We start from the raw sequence: 26,891 nt of genomic DNA, 5'->3' as shown, positions 1-26,891 counted from the left end.
TTTTTCTCAGGTTATTGCCTGCCACATGAGTTATGTTACAGTCACATACATCATTCAAACAGTTTTATAAACTTCAGAGTGTTTTCTATCCAAATCTACTAATGATATGCATATTCTAGATTTTAGGACTGAGAAGCAGGTAGTTTACTCTGGGCACCTTTTTATCCAAGCTACTCAATACTGCCCCCCAGTCCCAAAGAAGTTAACAGTTAGTGGAGTTTGGTTGAGAGATTTAGGAGCAGCTGATGGAGATGGAATGAGAAAGAGTTGTGATTAGGCTACTACACAATCTCTGATGCCCCTCCGGGAAGAAGCTGGGTTCCCCTCACTCTCTGCATTCCCTGACACGGACAGACACCTTTCATTGGGTGCCAGGCTCATAATTTCAGTAATTAACCTACACATGCTTAGCAAAATAAGGGATGCTTTTTTACAGCTCCGGTGTGGCCAGAGCTGTCTGGTCTAGCTCTCGCTGCAAAATGCTCCCAGGGCACACTTTTGCGAGGGACCACACAAGACTGTCTATGCTGTCAGGTACTGGCTGAACTGTAGCAAGCTACACAGCGCTAGCCAGTCAGATGGGCAGCATCCAGTTCCCGCCATCTGCCAAGTATCCCAAATTGGACTCCCTCCGGTAGTCTCGGGGCCAGTAACAACTGTAATTGCACGGAATGTGTGCTTTTCCTGAGGTAACTGTGTTATTCCAAGCCGGGATAGTTTATTCCTTTTTATTGTAACGGAAAATGGGAATTGGTGGGAAAGTCGTTCCAAGTCAACGTTTGACTGTTTGTTTTAAAGCTAATCTCTTTATTTCATTAACTAATATGTGGCATGCCTGATTATTATTCCCATCATGGTTAAATAGGCTAATTATGTTTGAAGAGTTATGCTGAATATTATCCTAAAATGTAGAAGGACTGAGCCTAAATGGTAGTCTAACTAATGACAGGTGTGTTGCCTTTCACTTGTCTCTGTTGCAGCTTTCTTTTCTCATACAGTTGATGGTCTGAATGTCACTCATTGTTACTTGTCAGTACAAATTATTACAATCATACCAAATTAAACATATACTGCATGCCTTTTCAACAACAGCAACTACTTGAGTTCAATATTCAACATTGCAGCATTTCTACCCAAATGTACATCTCATGCCCAAATCATCCCAAAGGCTGTCACGACTTCCGCCAAAGTCGGTCCCTCCCCTTGTTCAGGCGGCGTTCGGCGCTCGACATCACCGGCCTTCTAGCCACTGCCGATCCACTTTTCATTTTCCATTCGTTTTGTCTAAGTCTTACACACCTGGTTTCACTCACCCAATTACCTGTTTATTATTTAATCCTCTGTTCACCATGTTCGTTTGTGAGTGATTGTTTTTTGTAAATCGGTCTGTTATTGTGAGCTCGTATATTTGCCTTGTATTTATGTATTTTGAGTAGAGTACGTTAATTACTCATTTCTGCTGTCCTGCACCTGACTCTCTACACCAGCTACACACAGGACCCTATTACAAAGGCTGTGTTTACACAGGCAGGCCAATTCTGATATTTTTTCCACTAATTGGTCTTTTGACCAATCAGTTCAGATCTTTTACCAATAATTGTGCACAATATGAGAATTGGGATGCCTGTGTAAACGTCGCCTAGTGTCTGAAAGTTATTGTGAATGAAGATACTTTGTGTCGGTAATTTAGTCTATAACATCCTAATTTGGGGATATGGACTTTTTGGGCAAGCATGGTAAGGTTAGTATTTAGTGACAACAGCCAGGTAAATTAAACCAAAGTATGAATCGTTGTCTTGCCTAGTCCAAAGACTGCTTATTTTTTAAATATGTTTTATTGTCACATACACCGGATAGGTGCAGTGAAATGTGCTGTTTTACAGGGTCAGCCATAGGCCTCACAAGTTGTCAACTGGCAGCTTCATTAAATAGTACCTGCAAAACACCAGTCTCAATGTCAACAGTGAAGAAGCAACTCTGGGATGCTGGTCTTCTAGGCTAAAGTTCCTCTGTCCAGTGTCCATGTTCTTTTGCCCATCTTAATCTTTTCTTTTTATTGACCAGTCAGAGATATGGCTTTTTCTTTGCAACTCTCCCTAGAAGGCCAGTATCCCGGAGTCTTCCCTGTTGACGTTGAAACTGGTGTTTTGCGGGTACTATTTAATGAAGCTTCCAGTTGAGGACTTGTGAGGTGTCTGTTTCTCTAACTAGACACTCTAATGTACTTGTCCTCTTGCTCAGTTGTGCACCGGGGCCTCCCAAACCTCTTTCTATTCAGGTTAGGGCCAGTTTGCGCTGTTCTGTGAAGGGAGTAGTACACAGCATTGTACGAGATCTTCAGTTTCTTGGCAATTTCTTGCATGGAATAGCCTTAATTTCTCAGAACAAGAATAGACTGTCCATTTTGAGTCTGTAATCAAACCCACAAATGCTGATGCTCCAGATACTCAACTAGTCTGAAGAAGGCCAGAAGAAAAAAAAAAAGTTTTTTTTTCAAATGATCAATAAGCCTTTTAAAATGATAAACTTGGATTAGCTAACACAATGTGCCATTGGAACACAGAAGTGATGGTTGCTGATAATGGGCCTCTGTACGCCTATGTAGATATTCCATTAAAAATAAACCGTTTCGAGCTACAATAGTCATTTACAAGTTTAACAATGTCTACACTGTATTTCGGATTAATTTGATGTTATTTTAATGGACAAAAAGTTGCTTTTTAAAAAACAAGGACCCCAAAATTTTGAACAGTAGTGTATATATTTATACATTTGCAAAACAACTATGTCATTATGGGGAATTGTGTGTAGATTGCTGAAAAAAAGTTATTATTTAATCCATTTTAGAATAAGGCTGTAAAGTAACAAAATGTGGAAAAATTCAAGGGGTTTGAATACCTTCCGAAGGCACTGTATGTAGCCTCAGCTTGTTTTTATTACGCAGAGTTTTACTGGGTGAAGACCAAATGTATAGTTCTCCATAAATATTAAATGACTAACTGCTTTTGACACATTTTGCTCATCTTTTCCCGATGGCTACCACATGTGAGTCCTCTGTGGAATGGCCTGCCATACTTCCAGGTAACAAAAGCCACTTGGCATATAGGCTTGGAACACAAGGCCTTTTTTGTTTGATCAAAAAGCTTTACCCCCTCCATTTTGAGTTGATGTTTTCTCTCAAAGACCCTGTTGGGTGAAATGGAAAGTGGTGTAAGTCATATAACGGTGTCTAAATGTCACCGTATAAGACTTCTAGATTGGGTACTCTGTGAATGTAATGTTTTGGAAACATGCGGTAGTTGTGATTGCGATACTATTTTGGTAGCCTTGATTTTCTCATAAACAATTGCAAGCTAGATACACAATCCTTAAAGATGAATACAAAAATGTCAGTAACCTTTTCTTTGAAGTTCATCATCTCTTACTTTAATCATGATCTACAGTAATAAATATGCATACATGGCCCTTGACCTCACTATATCAGTGCAACCAGTTTGGCTGTAGATAAAGTCCTTTTGGAGGCTTTAGAAAACTAATTATCTTCCCTGTCTAGAGGGACAGCCTCTTTCTTTGAAGAATGATTGTAGCCCATTACCGGTACTCACTATTCTATATCTCCACTTCTTTCTCTGCTTTCCCATAGTTCTGTACGTTGGCACCAATGTACTACAGAGGCTCTGCGGCAGCCATCATTGTTTACGACATCACCAAAGAGGTACAGTATCCCCTCCTGTTTCCCTCTGGTAACATGGTGTGACATGACATTTGTTTTTTTTCCTCAAATGTTTAAAGGGACAATGCCACTTTTTTTCTGTCATTCCTATGTCAGCAGGAATCATTTGCAAAATAAATCAGCTCTCTCCATCACTGAGAAACTCCGTTTTTAAAATATTTTTTTTATGACCCCCGCTGACATCATAGGGACAGGTTTTCTTAGGACCTTTTTCTTCTTATATTTCTGACTACAGAAAAAATGCTCCAAATAGATTGACCTTTGTAAAAACGTAGGTATCCATGCACGGCATACAGCTTGTATGTCTACTATAGGCGACTATGGGATCCCACTGGTCACTTTGAGTCAAATATAGGCATGTCCAGTAAACATATACTATTCATACTCATGTGTCTGCATGTCCTGTTCACATCTCCTATGTTTCACACCTGTTTAAATCCCACACACGCACAGTTATGCGTTGCATAACATTATCTCAAACTCTAATATGTAACAATGTAAGATATTTACTATATGTATACTATAAAGTAGTAATAACTTTATAGTATAGTTGCCATGGCACCCTAGTAGCAGCATAAGCAGAAGCTCCTGTGCATTTGTAAATATTTTTGTAATTAATAAATTAAGGCTTTGTATAATCTTTTTGTTTTATGGATGAACAATTAATATAACTAATTAATATCATCAGAATCAACCACGGCATTAAGACTGCAGGTGAAGTTGGCTATTCATTTCTTTGTTTTGCTAGCTAGCAAGCATCTATCATTAGCTGGCAATTTTTTAAAATTCATTTAACATTTACATTTAAGTCATTTAGCAGACGCTCTTATCCAGAGCGACTTACAAATTGGTGCATTCACCTTATGACATCCAGTGGAACAGCCACTTTACAATAGTGCATCTAAATCTTTTAAGGGGGGAAGGGGGGTGTGAAGGATTACTTTATCCTATCCTAGGTATTCCTTAAAGAGGTGGGGTTTCAGGTGTCTCCGGAAGGTGGTGATTGACTCCGCTGTCCTGGCGTCATGAGGGAGTTTGTTCCACCATTGGGGAGCCAGAGCAGCGAACAGTTTTGACTGGGCTGAGCGGGAACTGTACTTCCTCAGTGGTAGGGAGGCGAGCAGGCCAGAGGTGGATGAACGCAGTGCCCTTATTTGGGTGTATGGCCTGATCAGAGCCTGGAGGTACTGAGGTGCCGTTCCCCTCACAGCTCCGTAGGCAAGCACCATGGTCTTGTAGCGGATGCGAGCTTCAACTGGAAGCCAGTGGAGAGGGCGGAGGAGCGGGGTGACGTGAGAGAACTTGGGAAGGTTGAACACTAGACGGACTGCGGCGTTCTGGATGAGTTGTAAGGGTTTAATGGCACAGGCAGGGAGCCCAGCCAACAGCGAGTTGCAGTAATCCAGACGGGAGATGACAAGTGCCTGGATTAGGACCTGCGCCGCTTCCTGTGTGAGGCAGGGTCGTACTCTGCGGATGTTGTAGAGCATGAACCTACAGGAACGGGCCACTGCCTTGATGTTAGTTGAGAACGACAGGGTGTTGTCCAGGATCACGCCAAGGTTCTTAGCGCTCTGGGAGGAGGACACAATGGAGTTGTCAACCGTGATGGCGAGATCATGGAACGGGCAGTCCTTCCCCGGGAGGAAGAGCAGCTCCGTCTTGCCGAAGTTCAGTTTGAGGTGGTGATCCGTCATCCACACTGATATGTCTGCCAGACATGCAGAGATGCGATTCGCCACCTGGTCATCAGAAGGGGGAAAGGAGAAGATTAATTGTGTCGTCTGCATAGCAATGATAGGAGAGACCATGTGAGGTTATGACAGAGCCAAGTGACTTGGTGTATAGCGAGAATAGGAGAGGGCCTAGAACAGAGCCCTAGGGGACACCAGTGGTGAGAGCGCGTGGTGAGGAGACAGATTAATATAATATAATATAATAATAATAATAATATATATAATAATAATAATATATGCCATTTAGCAGACGCTTTTATCCAAAGCGACTTACAGTCATGCGTGCATACATTCTACGTATGGGTGGTCCCGGGGATCGAACCCACTACCCTGGCGTTACAAGCGCCATGCTCTACCAACTGAGCTACACAGGACCAGATTCTCGCCACGCCACCTGGTAGGAGCGACCTGTCAGGTAGGACGCAATCCAAGCGTGGGCCGCGCCGGAGATGCCCAACTCGGAGAGGGTGGAGAGGAGGATCTGATGGTTCACAGTATCGAAGGCAGCCGATAGGTCTAGAAGGATGAGAGCAGAGGAGAGAGAGTTAGCTTTAGCGGTGCGGAGCGCCTCCGTGATACAGAGAAGAGCAGTCTCAGTTGAATGACTAGTCTTGAAACCTGACTGATTTGGATCAAGAAGGTCATTCTGAGAGAGATAGCGGGAGAGCTGACCAAGGACGGCACGTTCAAGAGTTTTGGAGAGAAAAGAAAGAAGGGATACTGGTCTGTAGTTGTTGACATCGGAGGGATCGAGTGTAGTTTTTTTCAGAAGGGGTGCAACTCTCGCTCTCTTGAAGACGGAAGGGACGTAGCCAGCGGTCAGGGATAAGTTGATGAGCGAGGTGAGGTAAGGAAGAAGGTCTCCGGAAATGGTCTGGAGAAGAGAGGAGGGGATAGGGTCGAGCGGGCAGGTTGTTGGGCGGCCGGCCGTCACAAGACGCGAGATTTCATCTGGAGAGAGAGGGGAGAAAGAGGTCAGAGCACAGGGTAGGGCAGTGTGAGCAGATTATTATTATTCGAATGCAAGCTAGTGTCCAGAGGTTGAGGATGGAGAGAAGTCCGAAAGCAAGACGGCAGATCGGTGCAGTGAGTTTAATCTTGAATTATTATTGAAATGTTGTGTGCTTTCTGGAGCCACGTGACTGACATAGCATCATCCAAGTTGCTTCATTTTGGCAGTAGTGAAGGAGTAGCTAGCTACCTACTATGGAGTCCATGGACTGCAGTGCCACTGGCTAAGCTCAAACCTGATTCCTACTATGGAAAAGACAGAGAGACACCTTGATGAGACCGTGCTGCCTGCCCCCGGACATTCCCTCCCAGCTTGACCACCTCCCTCAGATGACCACTCCATTAATTTTCTAATGACTGTCCATGTTGTGATGTTTTTTATAAATTGCATGTATTTTTTTGTTGCTTTAAAGCACTTTGAGATTCTTTATGAAATGAATAGCGCTATAAATGCTGAATAAGTTATTTATCATTAATAATAGCCTAAACCACACGGCCCTCCCAATATCGTGGTAGCCATCGCTGGCAAAAAGTGTGACCTGTCCGATGCCAGGTAAATAAATCCCTCAAGTCCCAGGTCAAAAGTAGTGAACAATATAGGAAATAGGGTGCAACTCAGCCATTCGCTTATTTTTACAAGTCAGCAGCATGGCCAAAATACAGTATTTTTTACCAGACGAATCGTTGAATCTTTGACATGAGATTTGCTTGTACTACATTTTCTAATGAAGATTAAATGACTCGCCGACGCAAGGGACGTCAACGGCCGAGCCAACCGTGTATCTTCAAACTTTTGGCTCCAACAATGTGAACATACCGTGGAACAGTAACTGCCAGCCATTGCGGCTCTCTGTTGGAGATACGCTGGAGGATGTGTATGTAATGTCACTCAAACATGCTCGCTTAGATTAAAGGACTTTAACTACTAGAGTAGCCTAATTGCATTGGAGCAGTGGAGAGAACTGATGCTTTAAATAATCTCCCATCTACTGTCCATCCATTAGTATTAGTCATTATTGACTCGCTAAGCAATTATTAGAAATGACTGTACCTCAAAATGGGACACAGCACAGGTCTAGTTCATAAAGAGAAACATGTATATGCTATTGCTTTCCGATCAGAGTGGGCCCCTGTGGAAACACAGCTTAGGATGCTCGTTTGCTTCCATCATGTGTAGTTCTGTCACGGCCGTTGAATGAAGTGGACCAAGGTGCAGCATGGTGAGCGTACATGTTCTCTTTATTAGAAAAAGATACAGAACAGAACAATAAACACTACAAAACAAACCGTGAAGCTTAAGGCTATGTGCCATAAACAAAGTCAACTTCCCACAAAGAAAGGAGGGGAAAGGGCTACCTAAGTATGGTTCCCAATCAGAGACAACTATAGACAGCTGTCCCTGATTGAGAACCATACCCGGCCAAAACATAGAAATACAAAATCATAGATAACAAAACATAGAATTGCCACCCCAAATCACACCCTGACCAAACCAAATAGAGACATTGAAAGGCTCTCTACGGTCAGGGTGTGACAAGTTCATTGTAATATGATGAGCATTAGCTGGATCGAATGAAGGTATAGCAGTACTGGGGGAAGCACCACGCAACACATAAGTCTAGTAGAGATGAGTGATATGATACTGGTGGGGAGTAGGGCTGTGATGGTCATGGAATTTTGGATGATGTAATTGGCCAGCCAAATGACCGCAGTCACCGTAATAACCGCTCAAAAAAATGTATATACAGTTGAAGTCGGAAGTTTACATACACCTTAGCCAAATACATATAAACTCAGTAAAAAGTCCCTGTCTTAGGTCAGTTAGGATCGCCACTTTATTTTAAGAATGAAATGTCAGAATAATAGTAGAAGAGTGAATGATTTATTTCAGCTTTTATTTCTTTCATCACATTCCCAGTGGGTAAGAAGTTTACATACACTCAATTAGTATTTGGTAGCATTGTCTTTAAATTATTTAACTTGGGTTAAACGTTTTGGTAGCCTTCCACAAGCTTCCCAAAATAAGTTGGGTGATGTTTGGCCCATTCCTCCTGACAGAGCTGGTGTAACTGAGTCAGGTTTTTAGGCCTCCTTGCTCACACACACTTTTTCAGTTCTTCCCACAAATTTTCTATGGGATTGAGGTCAGGACTTTGTGATGGTCACTCCAATACCGTGACTTTGTTGTCCTTCAGCAATTTTGCCACAACTTTGGAAGTATGCTTGGGGTCATTATCCATTTGGAAGACCCATTGCGACCAAGCTCTAACTTCCTGATTGATGTCTTGAGATGTTGCTTCAATATATCCACATTTTCCTTCCTCATGATGCCATCTATTTTGTGAAGTGCATCAGTCCCTCCTACAGAAAAGCACCCCCACAGCATGATGCTGACACCCCGTGCTTTACAGTGGTGGTGTTATTCAGCTTGCAAGCCTCTCCCTTTTTCCTCCAAACAAAACTATGGTCATTATGGCCAAACAGTTCTATTTTTGTTTCATCAGACCAGAGGACATTTCACCAAAAAAGTATGATCTTTGTCCCCATGTGCAGTTGCAAAGTTGAGCGGCCTTTCAGGTTATGTCGATACAGGACTCGTTTTACTGTGGATGTGGATACTTTTTTACCAGTTTCCTCCAACATCTTCACAAGGTCCTTTGCTGTTCTGGGATTGATTTGCACTTTTCGCAACAAAGTACCTTCATCTCTAGGAGACAGAACACGTCTCCTTCCTGAGAGGTGTGATGGCTGCGTGGTCCCATGGTGTGTATACTTGCGTACTATTGTTTGTACAGATGAACGTGGTACCTTCAGGTTTTTGGAAATTGCTCCCAATGGTGAACCAGACTTGTGGAGGTCTACAATTGTTTTTCTGAGGTCTAGGCTGATTTATTTTGATTTTCCCATGATGTCAAGCAAAGAGGCACTGAGTTTGAAGGTAGGCCTTGAAATACATCCACAGGTACAGCTCCAATTGACTCAAATTATGTCAATTAGCCTATCAGATGCTTCTAAAGCCATGACATCATTTTCTTGAATTTTCCAAGCGGTTTAAAGGCACTGTCAACTTAGTGTATGTACATTTCTGACCCACTGGAATTGTGATAGAGTGAAATAATCTTTCTGTAAACAATTGTTGGAAAAATGACTTGTGGCATGCACAAAGTAGATGTCATAACCGACTTGCCAAAACTATAGTTTGTTAACAAGAAATGTGTGGAGTGTTTGAAAAAAGAGTTTTAATGTTTCCAACCTAAGTCTATGTAAACTTCCGACTTCAAATGTACACTGAACAAAAATATCAACGCAACATGCAACAATTTAGAAGATTTTCCTGAGTTGAAGTTCAAATAAGGCAATCAGTCAATTGAAATTAAATCCTTTAGCCCTAATCTATGGATTTCACATGACTGGGAATACAGATAAGCATATGTTGGTCACAGACACCTTAAAAAGGGGCATGGATCTGAAAACCAGTCAGTATATGGTGTGACTACCATTTTCTTCATGCAGTGCAACATGCCTCTCCTTCGCATTGAGTTGATCATGCTGTTGCTTGTGGAACGTGGTCTACTCCTCTTCAATGGCTGTGCAAGTTGCTGTTGATGGATATGTTTTATACATTTGCACAAATGTATAAAACCTGTTGTTGCTTAACCATTATGGGGTATTCTGTATAGATTGCTGAGGAAAAACATGTATTTTATCCATTTTAGAATAAAGCTGTAATGTAACAATATGTGGAAAAAGTCAAGGTGCCTGAATACTTTCCGAATCCACTGTATATACAGTACCAGTCAAAAGTTTGGACACACCAAGGGTTTTTATTTATTTTTTCTACATTGTAGAATAATAGTGAAGACATCAAAACTATGAAATAACACATATGGAAGCATATAGTAACCAAACAAGTGTTAAACAAATCAAAATATATTTAAGATTTTTCAAAGTTGCCACCCTTTGTCATAAATGACAGCTTTGCACACTCTTGGCAATCTCAACCAGATTCATGAGGGAGTCACCTGGAATGCATTTAAAAACAGGTGTGCCTTGTTAAAAGTTAATTTATGGAAATTATTTCCTTCTTAATGCATTTGAGCCAATCGATGTGTTGTGACTAGGTAGGGTTGATATACAGAAGATAGCCCTATTTGGTGAAAGACCAAGTCCATATTTATGGCAAAAACAGCTCAAATAAGCAAAGAGAAATGACAATCCATCATTACTTTAAGACATGAAGGTCAGTCAATCTGGAAAATGTCAAGAACTTTGAAAGTTTATTCAAGTGCAGTCACAAAAACCTCAGAGTGCAGCCCAAATAAATGCTTCACAGAGTTCAAGTAACAGACACATCTCAACATCAACTGTTTAGAGGAGACTGCATGAATCAGGCCTTCATGGTCGAATTACTGCAAAGAAACCACTACTAAAGGACACCGATAAGAAGAAGAGACTTGCTTGGGCCAAGAAACACGAGCAATGGACATTAGACTGGTGGAAATCTGTCCTTTGGTCTGATGAGTCCAAATTTTTTATTTTTGGTTCCAACCGCCGTGTATTTGTGAGACGCAGAGTAGGTGAACGGATGATCTCCGCATGTGTGGTTCCCACCGGGAAGCATGGAGGAGGAGGTGTGATGGTGTGGGGGATGCTTTGCTGGTGACACTGTCAGTGATTTATTTAGAATTCAAGGCACATAAGGATCATATCACCTCCACCTTACCTGACACCCTAGACCTACTGAAATGTGCATACTGCCCCAATAGATCCACGGATGATGCAATTTTCATCGCACTGCACACTGCCCTATCCCATCTGGACAAATCAAATCAAATGTTATTTGTCATATGCACCGGATACAATTACAGTGAAATGCTTACTTACAAGTATGAGGATTCTGTGTTATGCACTATAGCCCGTTACCATATGTGATTGAATATTATCTGCTGTTGGCTTGTGTGGATGTATGTATGTGTTATGCAACATAGCTGACTTGAAACATTGTTAACAGATTCAGGGCCATGAACCTTTCTCATGATGGAAAAATACAGAATAACATAAAAACGGACACATACAGAACGTAGTGTAGCAAACCACAGACTGTTTTTGGTTAGAACTCAAACGTAACAATAACAGAAACCAGATATGTGATAACGGTATCTAGGGAATGAGCGCATAGATACTCGACACAGCAACAGCTACATCTATCAACTGGAGCGCCCGGGGGCTGGTACCAGCTCGGACGACAACAATCAACGATAGGCTGGGTGAGTCTAAACCACGCCCAGTCTCCACTCTGACAGGCCGGCTCGGAAGCAGGAACTATTTCTGTCAGAGTATATTTATAATATCTTTGTCAAGAACAAGTTAGTTCTCTGTTTTGCCCTGCGAGGTGGGACAGAGCCCGTATATACGAAAATTGCATTTACCACTTATTGTTTAGCTAATAAAAAATACATGGCATACAATCGGTGACTCATTGTCATATTTATCCTGATACCAGATTTGAATTGATGCAACCCTAACACAAGCCCTTAACCAACAATGCAGTTTTAAGAAAAGTGTTAAATAAAATAAAAAGTAACAAATTATTAAATAGCAGCAGTAAATTAGCAGTAGCGAGGCTGTATACAGGGGGTACCAGTACAGAGTCGATGTGCGGGGGCACCGGTTAGTTGAGGTAATTGATGTAATATGTACAGTGCCTTGCGAAAGTATTCGGCCCCCTTGAACTTTGACCTTTTGCCACATTTCAGGCTTCAAACATAAAGATATACAACTGTATTTTTTTGTGAAGAATCAACAACAAGTGGGACACAATCATGAAGTGGAACGACATTTATTGGATATTTCAAACTTTTTTAACAAATCAAAAACTAAAAAATTGGGCGTGCAAAATTATTGCTATACCAGGCAGTGATGCAACTATGCTCTCGATGGTGCAGCTGTAGAACTTTTTGAGGATATGAGGACCCATGCTAGATCTTTTCAGTCTCCTGAGGGGGAATAGGCTTTGTCAAGCCCTCTTCACGACTGTCTTGGTGTGTTTGGACCATGATAGTTTGTTGGTGATGTGGACACCAAGGAACTTGAAGCTGTCAGCCTGTTCCACTAAAGCCCCGTCGATGAGAATGGGGGCATGCTCGGTCCTCCTTTTTCTGTAGTCCACAATCATCAACAGGAATGCTATTAATTGACTACAGCTCAGCCTTCAACACCATAGTACCCGCCAAGCTCATCATTAAGCTCAGGGCCCTGGGTCTGAACCCCGCCCTGTGCAACTGGGTTCTATAATTCCTGACGGGCCACCCCCAGGTGGTCATCGTAGGCAACAACACCTCAACTTCACTGATCCACAACACATGGGCCCCACAAGGGTGCGTGCTCAGCCCCCTCCTGTACCCCTGGTTCACGCACGCCTTCAATTCAATCATCAAGTTTGCAGACTTGATTGGTGGTGCCAGGAAAATAACCTCTACCTCACCATCAACAAAATGAAGGATCTGATCGTGGACTTCAGGGGACACCAGAGGGAGCATGACCCCATCCACATCGACGGGCCACAGTGGAGAAGGTGAAAAATGGAAAGTTCCTCAACATACTCATCTGAAATGGTCCCCCCACACTGACAGTGTGGTGAAGAAGGCGCAATAGCGCCTCTTCAACCTCAGGAGGCTTTAGAAATTCAGCCTGGCCCCAAAGACCCTCATAAACTCTTACAGATGCACCATTGAAAGCATCCTGTCGGGCTGTATCACCGCCTGGTATGGCAACTGCAGGGCCGTCTGCTCAACGCATCACCGGGGTCACACTGCCTGCCCCCCAGGACATCTACAGCACCTGGTGTCACAGGAAGGCCAAGAAGATCATCAAAGGACCTCAGCCACCCAAGTCACGGCATGTTCATCCTGCTATCATCCAGAAGGCGAAGTCAGTACAGGTGCAATAAAAAAGCTGGGACCGAGAGACTGAAAAACAGCTTCTATCTCAAGGCCGTCACTAGCCGGCCTCCACCCAGTACCCTTCCCTGAACTTAGTCACTGTCACTAGCCGGCTACCACCCGGTTACTCAACACTGAACCTTAGAGGCTGCTGCCTTAAGTTACATAGACATGGAACTAGGGCTGGGCGATATGGGCAAAATATTTTAACAAAATTTGACGTTATGACGGTATTTTATGTTTTTGAATGATAAAAGTTCCAAATTTGCATTATGAGTAGTTTTTGACCCTAGGGTGACCCTACATACATTCTAAGTGATTTGAATGGGTCTATCTCTATTCTGATTGTTTTACACTGTTCAGTTCAACCCAAAATTATTTTCATACATTTTTGCATTTCCTGCACTCATTTCAGGTCATTTCCACACCACATAGGGCTACACGACTTGGCCTGTGATTTAGAGAAAAACACTTCAGTGAACTGTTGGAATCATGGAAATAGAATGATTATGCAAATTATATAGTTAGAATATAATAGTGGGAACTTTCAATACAGTTTGATATGACAACAAATGAAAATGCCAGGGAGGAGTTATTGTGACAGGGTAGTTGGGTTTTTAGTTTAGTTTATTAATTCGACCATTTAAAAAAAAACACACATAAAACTTGAAAAAGCCATACATGCACATGAATAAAATCATCGAGGATAACACAATAAGGTCTGGGACTTATTTCCATTGTGGTCCTCTAAAGGAACCAAAGTGTTAACAAGTGTTTCCTATGGGACCCTATAATCATTGGCTGCATTGAAAGTTCTCTCTTAGCCACTTCATATAGCTGACATTCTTGCTTCACATATTCCTCTTTGAATTAGAAGATACTGTTGCGCAAAAAAACATTTAGATGTAGGTCTACACTATCAGGCTGTATACCGATAGCTTTGACTCAGTACATTTATTAGTTAGCTAGCAAGCAATTAGCATTAGCAGCTAACAAGATTTAGGCCTAGCAGTTTGCAGATGGAAGAAAAAAAACAGAATAGTGTAATTATAGAACGCTTGTGGATTAATATTAAGAAGAAAAGTGAAAATAGCATTGTTGTCATCAACATTGTTTCATGTGCTGCATTGACCATGCAGAGGCAGAAAGCAAGTGTCGAGGTAGAGGAACAACAAAAAGCTGGACACAACATGACATTTTTTAAGCTTTTTTTCTGATAAAAACTAGTTCATTGCATTCGCCATAGAGCCCAGTTTCAGAATATCACCATGTGTCCCAGCTGCTTGCCATAGTTTTGAAGTATTCACCAAAAAACAGGCCTTATTTTAGGGCATTTTTCACCCTGCCAGTTCCTATTAGTTCTACTGAGCACCGTGGCACCAACTCACCTAATGAACGTTTCATTCCCAGCCCATTGTTCTGCCTCAAAATGCCAGTTCGCTATTGTTGGCATTGAGAACTGCCCTTGTTAACCTAGTAGGCTTACCTCGGGTAATTTATTTGTTTATGGCTACTTGGTGAGCATCTCACTGTTCGCCTTGGTACACGCTGTCTTGACACTCAGTGCTAGAGTTGGCTGGCACATAGCAATCAAATGTTAAATATTTTCTGCCCATGGTTAACTATCTATTTTTTCAGAGAAATGTGTAAAACCTAAACAAATGCATGTCCCTGTTCTCTTTTTTAAGTTGTGGATGATTTATACAGTCAGAATATTTTTTTTAAATGAAGAAATAACCTTACATGCGTCAATCTGTTAATTCATAGGCATCATACTGAGCAAATGCTGCGCAGTTTCACTTATTTGCAAACCAAAGGGATAGGTCTAGCTCATTGATTTATAGATCGGACACAGTTGTTACCTCAGATTATGAGCCGAGCAAGTGTGGCGAAAGAGGTATGTATAGTACCCACAGAATGCCACAGGGAGGAGCAAGAGCGCTATAAACCCATAACCTATTTTAGCCTTAACCATAGCCCTAGCCCTAACCCGGTATAACCTATTCTAGCCTTAACCCTAACCCTAATTCTAGGGTAGGGTAGCCTTGATCACTTTTAGAAACTGTTTTAGTGATAATATTGTTAGTAAATACCAAATCAACCTATGTATGCATTTTTGCAGTTTGTTTTATTAGTTATTTTATGATATTTATTATTGCAAGGCAGACCACTTTATAAACAAGCCACATTTTATGTTTTATTTTTTGAACTGGGTATGTCCAATAGATGGCAGCATAAGTCTATGAAAAATCAGTTAGTCGACAAGCAGCAATATGAATGACATAAAATAGAATGCAACCAGACTATATGTGCCATGATTTTCTAAAATGGTCACTCATTACTTCACAGTTTTATATTTATATATATATATATATTAGACACATAGTGCCAGTCAAAAGTTTGGATACACCTACCCATTCCAGGGTTTTTCTTGATATTTACTATTTTCTACATTGTAGAATTATAGTGAAGACATCAAAACTATGAAATAACACATATGGAATAATGTAGTAACCAAAAATATTTTATATTTGAGATTCTTTAAAGTAGCCACCTGTTGCCTTGATGACTCCTTTGCACACTCTTGCCATTCTCTCAACCAGCTTCATGAGGTAGTCACCTGGAATGCATTTCAATTAACAGATGTGTTTTGTTAAAAGTTCATTTGTGGAATTTCTTTCCTTAATGCATTTGAGCCAATCAGTTGTGTTGTGACAAGGTAGGGGTGGTATACAAAAGATCGCCCTATTTGGTAATAGACCAAGTCCATATTATGGCAAGAACAGCTCAAATAAGCAAAGAGAAATGACAGTTACTTTAAGACATGAAGATCAGTCAACCGGAAAATGTCAAGAACTTTGAAAGTTTATTCAAGTGGAGTCGCAAAAGCCATCAAGCGCTATGATGAAACTGGCTCTAATGAGGACCGCCACAGGAGAAGCAGAGTAGGTGAATGGATGACCTACGCATGTATGGTTCCCACTGGGGAACATGGAGAAGGAGGTGTGATGGTGTAGGGGTGCTTTGCTGGTAACACTGTGATTTATTTAGAATTCAAGGCACACTTAACCAGCATGGCTACCACAGCATTCTGCAGCGATACGCTATCCCATCTGGTTTGTGCTTAGTGGGACTATCATTTGTTTTTCAACAGGACAATGACCCAAAACACACCTCCAGGCTGTATAAGGGCTATTTGACCAAGAAGGAGAGTGATGGAGTGCTGCATCAGATGACCTGGCCTGACCTCAACCCAGATGGTTTGGGATGAGTTGGACCGCAGAGTGAAGAAAAAGCAGCCAACAAGTGTGGCATATGTGGGATATGTGGGAACACCTTCAAGACTGTTGGAAAAGTGTTCTAGATGAAGCTGGTTGACAGAATGCAAAGCTGTCATTACGGCAAAGGGTGACTACTTTAAAGAAACTAAAATCTAAAATATATTTAGATTTGTTTAACACTTTGTTTTGGTTACTACATGATTCCATATGTGTTATTTCATCGTTTTGATGTCTTCACTATTATTTTACAATGTAGAACATAATAAAAAATAAAAACCCTTGAAAGAGTAGGAGTGTCCAAACTGGTACTATGTGTGTGTGTGTGTGTGTATATATATATATATATATATATGTATATATATATATATATATATATATATATATATATATATATATATATATATATATATATATATATATATATATATATATATATATATATATATATATATATTCGCACCGAAGTACGTTCAAATCATCCCAGAACAACAGCAAAGGACCTTGTGAAGTTGCTGGAGGAAACGGGTACAAAAGTATTATATCCACAGTAAAACGAGTCCTATATCTACATAACCTGAAAGGCCGCTCAGCAAGGAAGAAGCCACTGCTCCAAAACCGCCATAAAAAAGCCAGACTACGGTTTGTAACTGTACATGGGGACAAAGATCGTACTTTTTGGAGAACTCTCCTCTGGTCTGATGAAACAAAAATAGAACTGTTTGGCCATAATGAGTATTCAGACTTTTTTCAGCCTGATTCTAAAATGGATTACATCGCTTTTTCTCCTCATCAATCTACAAACAATACCCCATAATGATATACAGTGTGTGTGTATATGTATATGTATGAGTATGTGTGTGTGTGTGTGTGTGTATATATATATATATATATTACTTTTACCCCTTTTTTGTGATATCCAATTGGTAGTTAGTCTTGTCCCATCGCTGCAACTCCCCAACGGACTGGAGAGAGGCGAAGGTCAGGTGCCATGTGTCCTTTGAAACATAACCCTTCCACTAGTCTTGAAGGAGTTCCCACATATGCTAAGCACTTGTTGGCTGCTTTTCCTTCATTCTGCGTTCCAACTCGTCCCAAACCATCTCAATTGGATTGAGGTCAGCTGATTGTGGAGGCCAGGTCATCTGATGCAGCACTCCAACACTCTCCTTCTTGGTCAAATAGCCCTTACACAGACTGGAGATGTGTTTTGGGTCATTGTCCTGTTGAAAAACAAATGATAGTCCCACTAAGCGCGAACCAGATGGGATGGTGTATCGCTGCAGAATGCTGTGGTAGTTATGCTGGTTAACTTGCCTCAACTCACTGTAACGGATGTGAAACGGCTAGCTTAGTTAGCGGTGCGCGTTAAATAGCGTTTCAATCGGTGACGTCACTTGCTCTGAGACCTTGAAGTAGTAGTTCCCCTTGCTCTGCAAGGGCCGCGGCTTTTGTGGAGCGATGGGTAACGATGCTTCGTGGGTGACTGTTGTTGATGTGTGCAGAGGGTCACTGGTTCGCGCCCGGGTATGGGCGAGGGGACGGTCTAAAGTTATACTGTTACATCACTTCATGCATGAAGTGAGTGCTACGGGGCAATAGTCATTTACTTCAGCTATCTTTGTTTTCTTGGGTACAGGAACAATAGTGTACATATTGAAGTAAGTGGGGACAGCAGACTGGGATAGGGAGAGATTGAATATGTCTGTAAACACTCCAGCCAGCTGGTCTGCAAATGCTCTGAGGACATGGCTAGGGATGCCGTCTGGGCCGGCAGGTTTGCATTTACATTTACATTTAAGTCATTTAGCAGACGCTCTTATCCAGAGCGACTTACAAATTGGTGCATTCACCTTATGACATCCAGTAGAACAGTCACTTTACAATAGTGCATCTAAATCTTAAAGGGGGGGGGGGGGTGAGAAGGCTTACTTATCCTATCCTAGGTATTCCTTAAAGAGGTGGGGTTTCAGGTGTCTCCGGAAGGTGGTGATTGACTCCGCTGTCCTGGCGTCGTGAGGGAGTTTGTTCCACCATTGGGGGGCCAGAGCAGCGAACAGTTTTGACTGGGCTGAGCGGGAGCTGTACTTCCTCAGTGGTAGGGAGGCGAGCAGGCCAGAGGTGGATGAACGCAGTGCCCTTGTTTGGGTGTAGGGCCTGATCAGAGCCTGGAGGTACTGAGGTGCCGTTCCCCTCACAGCTCCGTAGGCAAGCACCATGGTGTTGTAGCGGATGCGAGCTTCAACTGGAAGCCAGTGGAGAGAACGGAGGAGCGGGGTGACGTGAGAGAACTTGGGAAGGTTGAACACCAGACGGGCTGCGGCGTTCTGGATGAGTTGAAGGGGGTTTAATGGCACAGGCAGGGAGCCCAGCCAACAGCGAGTTGCAGTAATCCAGACGGGAGATGACAAGTGCCTGGATTAGGACCTGCGCCGCTTCCTGTGAGGCAGGGTCGTACTCTGCGGATGTTGTAGAGCATGAACCTACAGGAACGGGCCACCGCCTTGATGTTGGTTGAGAACGACAGGGTGTTGTCCAGGATCACGCCAAGGTTCTTAGCGCTCTGGGAGGAGGACACAATGGAGTTGTCAACCGTGATGGCGAGATCATGGAACGGGCAGTCCTTCCCCGGGAGGAAGAGCAGCTCCCTCTTGCCGAGGTTCAGCTTGAGGTGGTGATCCGTCATCCACACTGATATGTCTGCCAGACATGCAGAGATGCGATTCGCCACCTGGTCAAGTGTTAACACACTTAAAATGTCTTACTCATGTCGGCCACGGAGAACAAGAGCTCACAGTCCTCGGGAGTGGCCCGCGAAGAAGTTGTTTAGCTTGTCTGGGAGCAGGCATCTGTGTCCGCCATGTGGTTGGTTTTCCTCTCCTCTGCTCCTGACTGCATGTGCTGCGTTAAGAATATAATTGATAGAATAGACATCCCCATTCAAGTCAATGATGGCATAATACAACCCCTTGCTTTTTTTCAGCAAGGAGCTAAGTTTCATCACGTTTAGAGTCCATGTTACCGCAGAAATGGACTCAACCGCACAAATGCCCATTCACATTTGTTTGGTGAAAACAGTAGGATAATTACACATGTAGTTAGTCCATTCTAGTAAGCGGTGTTACTTAAAAAGTACATTCTAATAGAAAAGTAGCTATGGTCCCATCTTCAGTCAGCTGTTTCCGTCATGAAAATAAAATAACCAACATAACTGTAAAAAATATCAAATACATGTGGAACAAGATCATAAACGTTGGTTACACGGTTGTACCATAATTGTGTCAGTCCTAGTGGGGAAGTGCTGGCATGGGTCCCTTTCTCCTTTTCTGCTCATCTCCCATTTGGGTCCGGTCCATCTAATTTTTTAAGGGGTGTGTCTTGGAGCCTCCTCATTTTCTGATGTGAAACAACTGGACAAGCAACAATGATTTCTTGGCTCACGTGCGCCATATTGCTTTTACCTATCCTGTGTTTTCAGATCAGTGCACCTCTTTCCACTATTGAGATGCACCCCGTTTTAAGACTTGAACACTCTTTACAGGGAGGTCTTGGAGAAGGATGCCATGGACTACGCAGACTCCATCCATACCATCTTTGTGGAGACCAGTGCCAAGAACACCATTAACATCCATGAGGTCTTTATAGAGATAAGTAAGTGTTTTAAAAATATATATGTTTTGGTGTCATCCCATCCTTTGGGCCTAATTTGTGCTTTGTGGGATACCAGTGTACTAGTGGTGTACAATAGCTTACATTGACCTCATGGGTTTTTATAATTTTGTTTATTTAGGTGTCCCAAGTAATATTGTGTGTGCGCTTCTGCTGCACTTTCCTTTTAACCAAAGGTCTCTGGGTGTAACATTTTTGTTTTTTATGTCCCCCCTGCACATTTTGTTCTCCCCTACAGGTCAACAGATCACTGTCCTAGATGAAGGAGGAGGGAATGCAGGGAAGGGCTTCAAACTGCACCGCTAGCCCTCAGAGACCCAGACCTGCTGCTGATGCTGCCAGTAAACCCTGATCTTAGTCCCACCCTGACTCTTGACCCCTGACACAATGACCTTTCTCTGCTTGCAGCCTCCATAGTCCCTCCAACAGAATACCACTCCTCCATCGGGGACCACTGACTCCTACCGCCATTGCCTCCTCCATCTAATACTTCACTCTAAAGAGCAAGCCTATTGCAATTCACTTGGATATTGCTTCGGCTTGGATTTTGTGAAGCTGTCGGTTTGTTTCCTGTCTCCCTATCCAGACCCCAAAAGGTTCAACCAAAGTTCACAGCCTTTAGTATTTTGCCTTTAGGTTCCTCAAGAAGGTCAATGGAAGTATCACCCGCTCTCTTGCTGTGTTCACTTCTTCCTATTCCTATATAGTGCACTACTTTTGACCAGGGCCCAAAAGTAGTGCACTATATAGGTAAAGAGGGTGCCATTTGAGATGTATCCTCAAAGGTTTTCAGCGTAAAATGTCAATCTAGCAGTCCAAAGCCACAGCAATTGCTATGATTTGCCCAAGTTATAAGTGTTCCCTCCCTGCCTGTCTTTTATAGGTCTTGTAATAGTTCTGAAAAGAAGAAGAACATTAACACAGATTTTATTTCTGTTTCGATCTCGTAAACCTCTATACGGGTCCTGGCATCATCGGGTTTACAGCATGCTGTGATTTTTTTCTTGCAATGGCTACAGGGTCTATTTTGTAACCGTAGACAATATGGGGGTTATTTTTAACATACCTTTACATTTTCAGTTTCTTCTTAAAAAATGGCTAGGTAGGCCTGTATAGATGTACTTTCTCCACCTCTAAATGGACTAATACCAATCTCTTACTAAATCAACTAGAGTAAGTCACACTAAGTATTTTTTATTTTTTTACACTTATTTTACCAGGTAAGTTGACTGAACACATTCTCATTTACAGCAACAACCTGGGGAATAGTTACAGGGTAGAGGAGGGGGGATGAATGAGCCAATTGTAAGCCAGAGATGATTAGGTAACCGTGATGGTATGAGGGCGAGTTTGGGAATTTAGCCAGGACACCAGGGTTAACACCCCTACTCTTACAATAAGTGCCATGGGATCTTTAGTGATCACAGAATCAGGATACCCGCTTAATGTCCAAAAGACGGAACCCTACACAGGGCAATGTCCCCAAACACTGCCTTGGCGCATTTTTAGATCAGAGGAAAGGGTACCTCTTACTGGCCCTCCAACACCACTTCCAGCAGCATCTGGTCTCCCATCCAGGGACTGACCAGGACCAACCCTGCTTAGCTTCAGAAGCAAGCCAGCAGTGGGATGCAGGGTGGTATGCTGCTGGCCTAAGTAACAACAATTTCATTAAACTGGAGCGTACCAATTTGTTTTTTTACAGAGTGCCACTTCAGTCTGAAAATATTAACACCTGTATGGATTTATCTAATCATTGTGATCCAGATTGATGAGTCAGAAGTGCATGACAGGAAATGTATTTGTGTAGTCTAACCTATAATGGCCCTCACACAGTGCTTTGCAGCATAGGGCCAACTAAGGCAGGGGTTTACCAAACCGTTTGATACTAGAGTAATGAAAATCCCCAATGGGAGTAATGCTTTTTTAAAATGTATTTTGTGTTTTGTTTCTCTGTTACAATTTTGTATTCGTCAATATCGTTGTCACTTTCTTTCCATCTGTTTTAGCCTCAACACTTTGGAGGGGAAATTGGTTTTGTGATGGTAACGTGGCTGGTTGATTGTTGCCACTGAAAATGAGAGGACAGTCCTTTTATGGCTGACCTCTACATTGAGAGCAGTGATGTAGTGGTAAAAAGTTTTTTTAAATGTAAACTCTTATCGCCAGACTCGGTGAAAAAAGTAACACTCTCTATACTTTTAATGCATTTTTTCCACAAAAAGTGGGTAAACTGTGTTTACTTGCGTTTACCCTCCAATACACCACTGATTGGAAGGCTTTCATGATTCGGGCACTGTGGTCGTCTCTTAAAGGGCCAGCCTGTTTGAGTGCTAACAAGACTGGCAGTCCCTAAGTGTGAGATATAACTTCTCAAACTGCTCACATTTAGACTTTAATATTAGAGCAAATGAGCCACTCACTGGAATTCTGTAAATGCATGGCCCTGGAGTGCTTGGAGAATACTGCCAGCCGTTTTACAGTATTCATTGTGTTTCAATGTTTCTGAAATGGCATTTTAACTGTTTGTGTGAGTTGGCAACTCCGTCCGTCCTTGATCTCTTGCTGTTTTTCTTTTACGACCGTTTTACAGGAGAGATTGATTTTGTGAGGTCCTACCAATTCTTTAATTGTCCCATAAACATTTGTCTACTTTATTTTCTCATTCTTTTACAGAATAAGCACTGGCTCACACATCCAATGTAGTTTTACTACCTGGCCTGAGATAAAACATTTAAAAAAGGGCCATATCTAGAAACTTGTTCTGGGAAGAACTTGACTACACTCGTCGAGCTTAGATCTTTCTAAAGAAAAGGTTACACGAAGAGATCCAGGCACTGCGCTCCGTTGACATGCTGACCGGCTAACAAACAGTGCTCTCTTTTCCTCTCTGAATTCTATGCTGCACTCTGTATACCGGTCACATTTGTTCCCCTCGCCCCTTCTTTCCGGCGCCGGCTGCCTTTCCTTCCGTCTACTGTGATGCAAGCAATTAAGTCGAGCTTGAATATGGAGTGGAACTGGAACACCTTGTCCAGAAATGAATCATTGAAAGAACACTATGAGCAACATGTTGACTATGATGTCTTAAATTGCTCCTCTGTGTAGCACATTAATGTTAAGTCTCGAATGTTACAGTAGTCCATGAGCCATTGCCATTTGACTGGCAATTTAGGGATAACACTTAGCACAGAGTTGTCAATGGAATTGTTCCCCTTTCCTTTTGATTTCCTCTTAGTGGCTTTCCCTCTTGCCAAAAATACAGAAATGGGCCACATTTTTAACTCCAGTTGTAAACTGGCCACAATGCCTCCCAGTTGTCTGTCCTTTCTCTTAATGTGTGTATTTGTTCACTTCCCATCATGGATTTAATGACTGGTCTGAGAAATGTGTTGGATCCTTTTTACTCAACATGTTTTTTTTTATTGACCATTGTGCATTTTAGTGTTGATAGTGAGTTGTGTAAATAGCAGGGTAGACTGTACATTCTTCAGGAATTTGTTTTTACAACCATGTCAGTGCAATAATTGTCTTTATGGCAAGGGTTACTCAAATGTGACAAACAAGAATTCCTAGGGATCAAGGAGATTTATAGTATGGTTATATGTTATATTTAGGTGTGATGTGTTGATTTCTGATCATCGATTCTTCAAAAGGCCTTTAAAAGTTCAATGTTAATGATTTTGTGGCATTTTAAAGTGTTCCGCAATGATTTCCACTTGAAATTATATCGTATTTCGCAAGGACAAGGCATTTTTTTAAAGGGAAATGTATTATAGCTCTGGTACTTCTACAACTGCACTTTCAGATCAAGTATTTGTATTGATTTGTGCACCGAACCCTATCCCCTTTCAGGTATATTGTTCCTGGTAGCCTAGTGGTTAGAGCGTTGGGCCAGAAACCAAAAGTTTGCTAGATTGAATCCCCAAGCTGACAAGGTAAAAATCTGTTCTGCCCCTTAACAAGGCAATTAACCCACTGTTCCTAGGCCGTCATTGTCATGCAGGTGAAAGAGGACCCAAAAGCGACTTGGCGAAAACAGAGTCTTTAATCCAGTAAAGTAAATACAATCAAAAAAACACAACTTTCACTCGAAAAGACGAGGACAAACTGGAGACTCGATCTTGAACAGCAGGTGAACAGCAGGTTGCCTCGGGAAGGCACTTGAACCAAACAGACTCAGACACCTGCTCACCACGCAGCATCTGAGGAAAACACGACACGACAGGGCGATACACAAACACAGCACGGTGAATTCTTGACAAGGAACCGACAGGGCAGAAACGAATAACAAGGAGAGAAATAGGGACTCTAATCAGGGAAAAGGATCGGGAACAGGTGTGGGAAGACTAAATGATTGATTAGGGGAATAGGAACAGCTGGGAGCAGGAACGGAACGATAGAGAGAAGAGAGAGCGGGAGAGTGAGAGAGGGAGGGGAGAGAGAGGGATAGAAAGAGGGAAAGAACCTAATAAGACCAGCAGAGGGAAACGAATAGAAGGAGAAGAACAGGGACAAGGCATGATAATCAATGACAAAACATGACAGTCATTGTAAATAAGAATTTGTTCTTAACTGACTTGCTTAGTTTAAATATATATATATATATATATATATATATATATAGTTTAAATATATATATATATATATATATATAAAAGTGGACTAATTGCCATTTTTCTGAAGAAAACATATCTGAAAAATACTAACCAGACAAGTCCCAATACATCTTGCACTGTTTGAGTGAATCAACTTGATTAATTGTTTTTGTAATGCCATTGCATCACATGCTGCCTTTGCATTCCAGCAGTAATTATTTTACAGTATAGCTTTTTATTTTGCACTCTGTTGTAGATGGTGGTGCAGCTACTCGGTGCCATTTAAAAAGTCATTTTAATAGCATATCATATCACTATTTCATTGCTCACATTTGATAGAATGCTTAATGGTTGGAAAAGTGGGTATTTGTAATACATAAATAACAATGCAATGTCTAAATTGTACTGATTATGTCTGGTATGTGATAAGATAAAGTTACTGCATTTGGCATGTTATATGAGGCATTATAGTGTTTAGGGGGTATCATAGAAAGACCCCCAGTCTTACATGAATTATGTTTTGGAAAAATACAAAGTCTTGAGCTGGTCCTGGGAATGTGTTGCTGCCAAATCTATGTTTAAATTGTCTGTTTTTCAGTGTAGATACCACAAAACATGGACAGGATATTGCACAAAAAGCAATTACTATTTAGCCTGTAAGATTGAATATAATTAATTGTACATTGTCTGAGATGCTAGAACCAATATATAAACGCAACATGTAAAGTGTTTTTTTGTGAGCTGAAATAAAAGATCCCAGAAATGTTCCATACACACAAAATGCTTATTTCTCTCAAATTTTGTTCACAATTTCTTTACATCCCTGTTAGTGAGTATTTCTCCTTTGCCAAGATAATCCATCCACCTGACAGGTATGGCATAACAAGAAGCTAATTAAACAGCATGATCATTACACAGGTACACCTTGTGCTGGAGACAATTAAAAAAACACTCTAAAATGTGCAGTTTTGTCACACAACACAATGCAACAGCTGTCTCAAGTTTTGAGGGAGCATGAAATTGGCATGCTGACTGCAGAAATGTCCACCAGAGCTGTTGCCCGAGAACTTAATGTTAATTTCTACACTATAAGCCGCTTCCAACGACCTCACAACCACAGACAGGCATAACCTACAGACAACGAACACAATTGCATTTTATCGATGGCATTTTGAATGCACGGAGATACTGTGACGAGATCCTGAAGCCCATTGTGAGGCCCATTTTCTTTTAAGGTATCTCTGACCTGCAGAGGCATATCTGTATTCCCAGTCATGTGAAATCCATACATTAGGGCCTAATTAGGATTGAAGATTGAATCGTACTACGCTGGCTCCGATGCTCGTCGGATGTGGCAGGGCTTGCAAACTATTACAGACTACAAAAGGAAGCACAGCCGCGAGCTGCCCAGTGACACAAGCCTACCAGATGAGCTAAATTACTTCTGCTCGTTTCGAGGCAAGCAACACTGAAGCATGCATGAGAGCATGCTTCTCTGTAGCCCGATGTGAGTAAGAGCTTTAAACAGGTCAACATTCACATGGCCGCAGGGCCAGACAAATTACTTCACTGACATTTTCAAACTGTCCAAGACCGAGTCTGTAATACCAACATGTTTCAAGCAGACCACCATAGTCCCTGTGGCCAAGAACACCAAAGTAACCTGCCTAAATGACTACTGACCCATAGCACACACATCTGTAGCCATGAAGTGCTTTGAAAGGCTGGTCTTGGCTCACATTAACACCATTATCACAGAAACCCTAGACCCACTCCAATTTGCATACCGCCCAAACAGATCCACAGATGATGCAATCTATTGCACTCCACACACTGCCCTTTCCCACCTGGACAAAAGGAACACCTACCTGAGAATGCTATTCAATGACTACAGCTAAGCATTGGAACTAAACATTTCCCTACGC

At 41.9% G+C, this 26,891-nt stretch overlaps 1 pseudogene; it reads left to right on the top strand.

The window, feature by feature from the left end:
• The first annotated feature begins 3,661 nt into the window (after window positions 1-3,661).
• LOC124004137 lies at window positions 3,662-23,675 on the top strand (annotated as a pseudogene).
• The last annotated feature ends 3,216 nt before the right edge of the window (window positions 23,676-26,891 follow it).

The sequence above is a fragment of the Oncorhynchus gorbuscha genome, linkage group LG18, assembly GCF_021184085.1.
Source record: "Oncorhynchus gorbuscha isolate QuinsamMale2020 ecotype Even-year linkage group LG18, OgorEven_v1.0, whole genome shotgun sequence".
In the NCBI taxonomy this organism is placed as follows: Eukaryota; Metazoa; Chordata; class Actinopteri; order Salmoniformes; family Salmonidae; genus Oncorhynchus; species Oncorhynchus gorbuscha.
The sequence above is the reverse complement of the archived record's forward strand: the minus strand, read 5'-3'. Positions and strand labels throughout refer to the sequence as shown.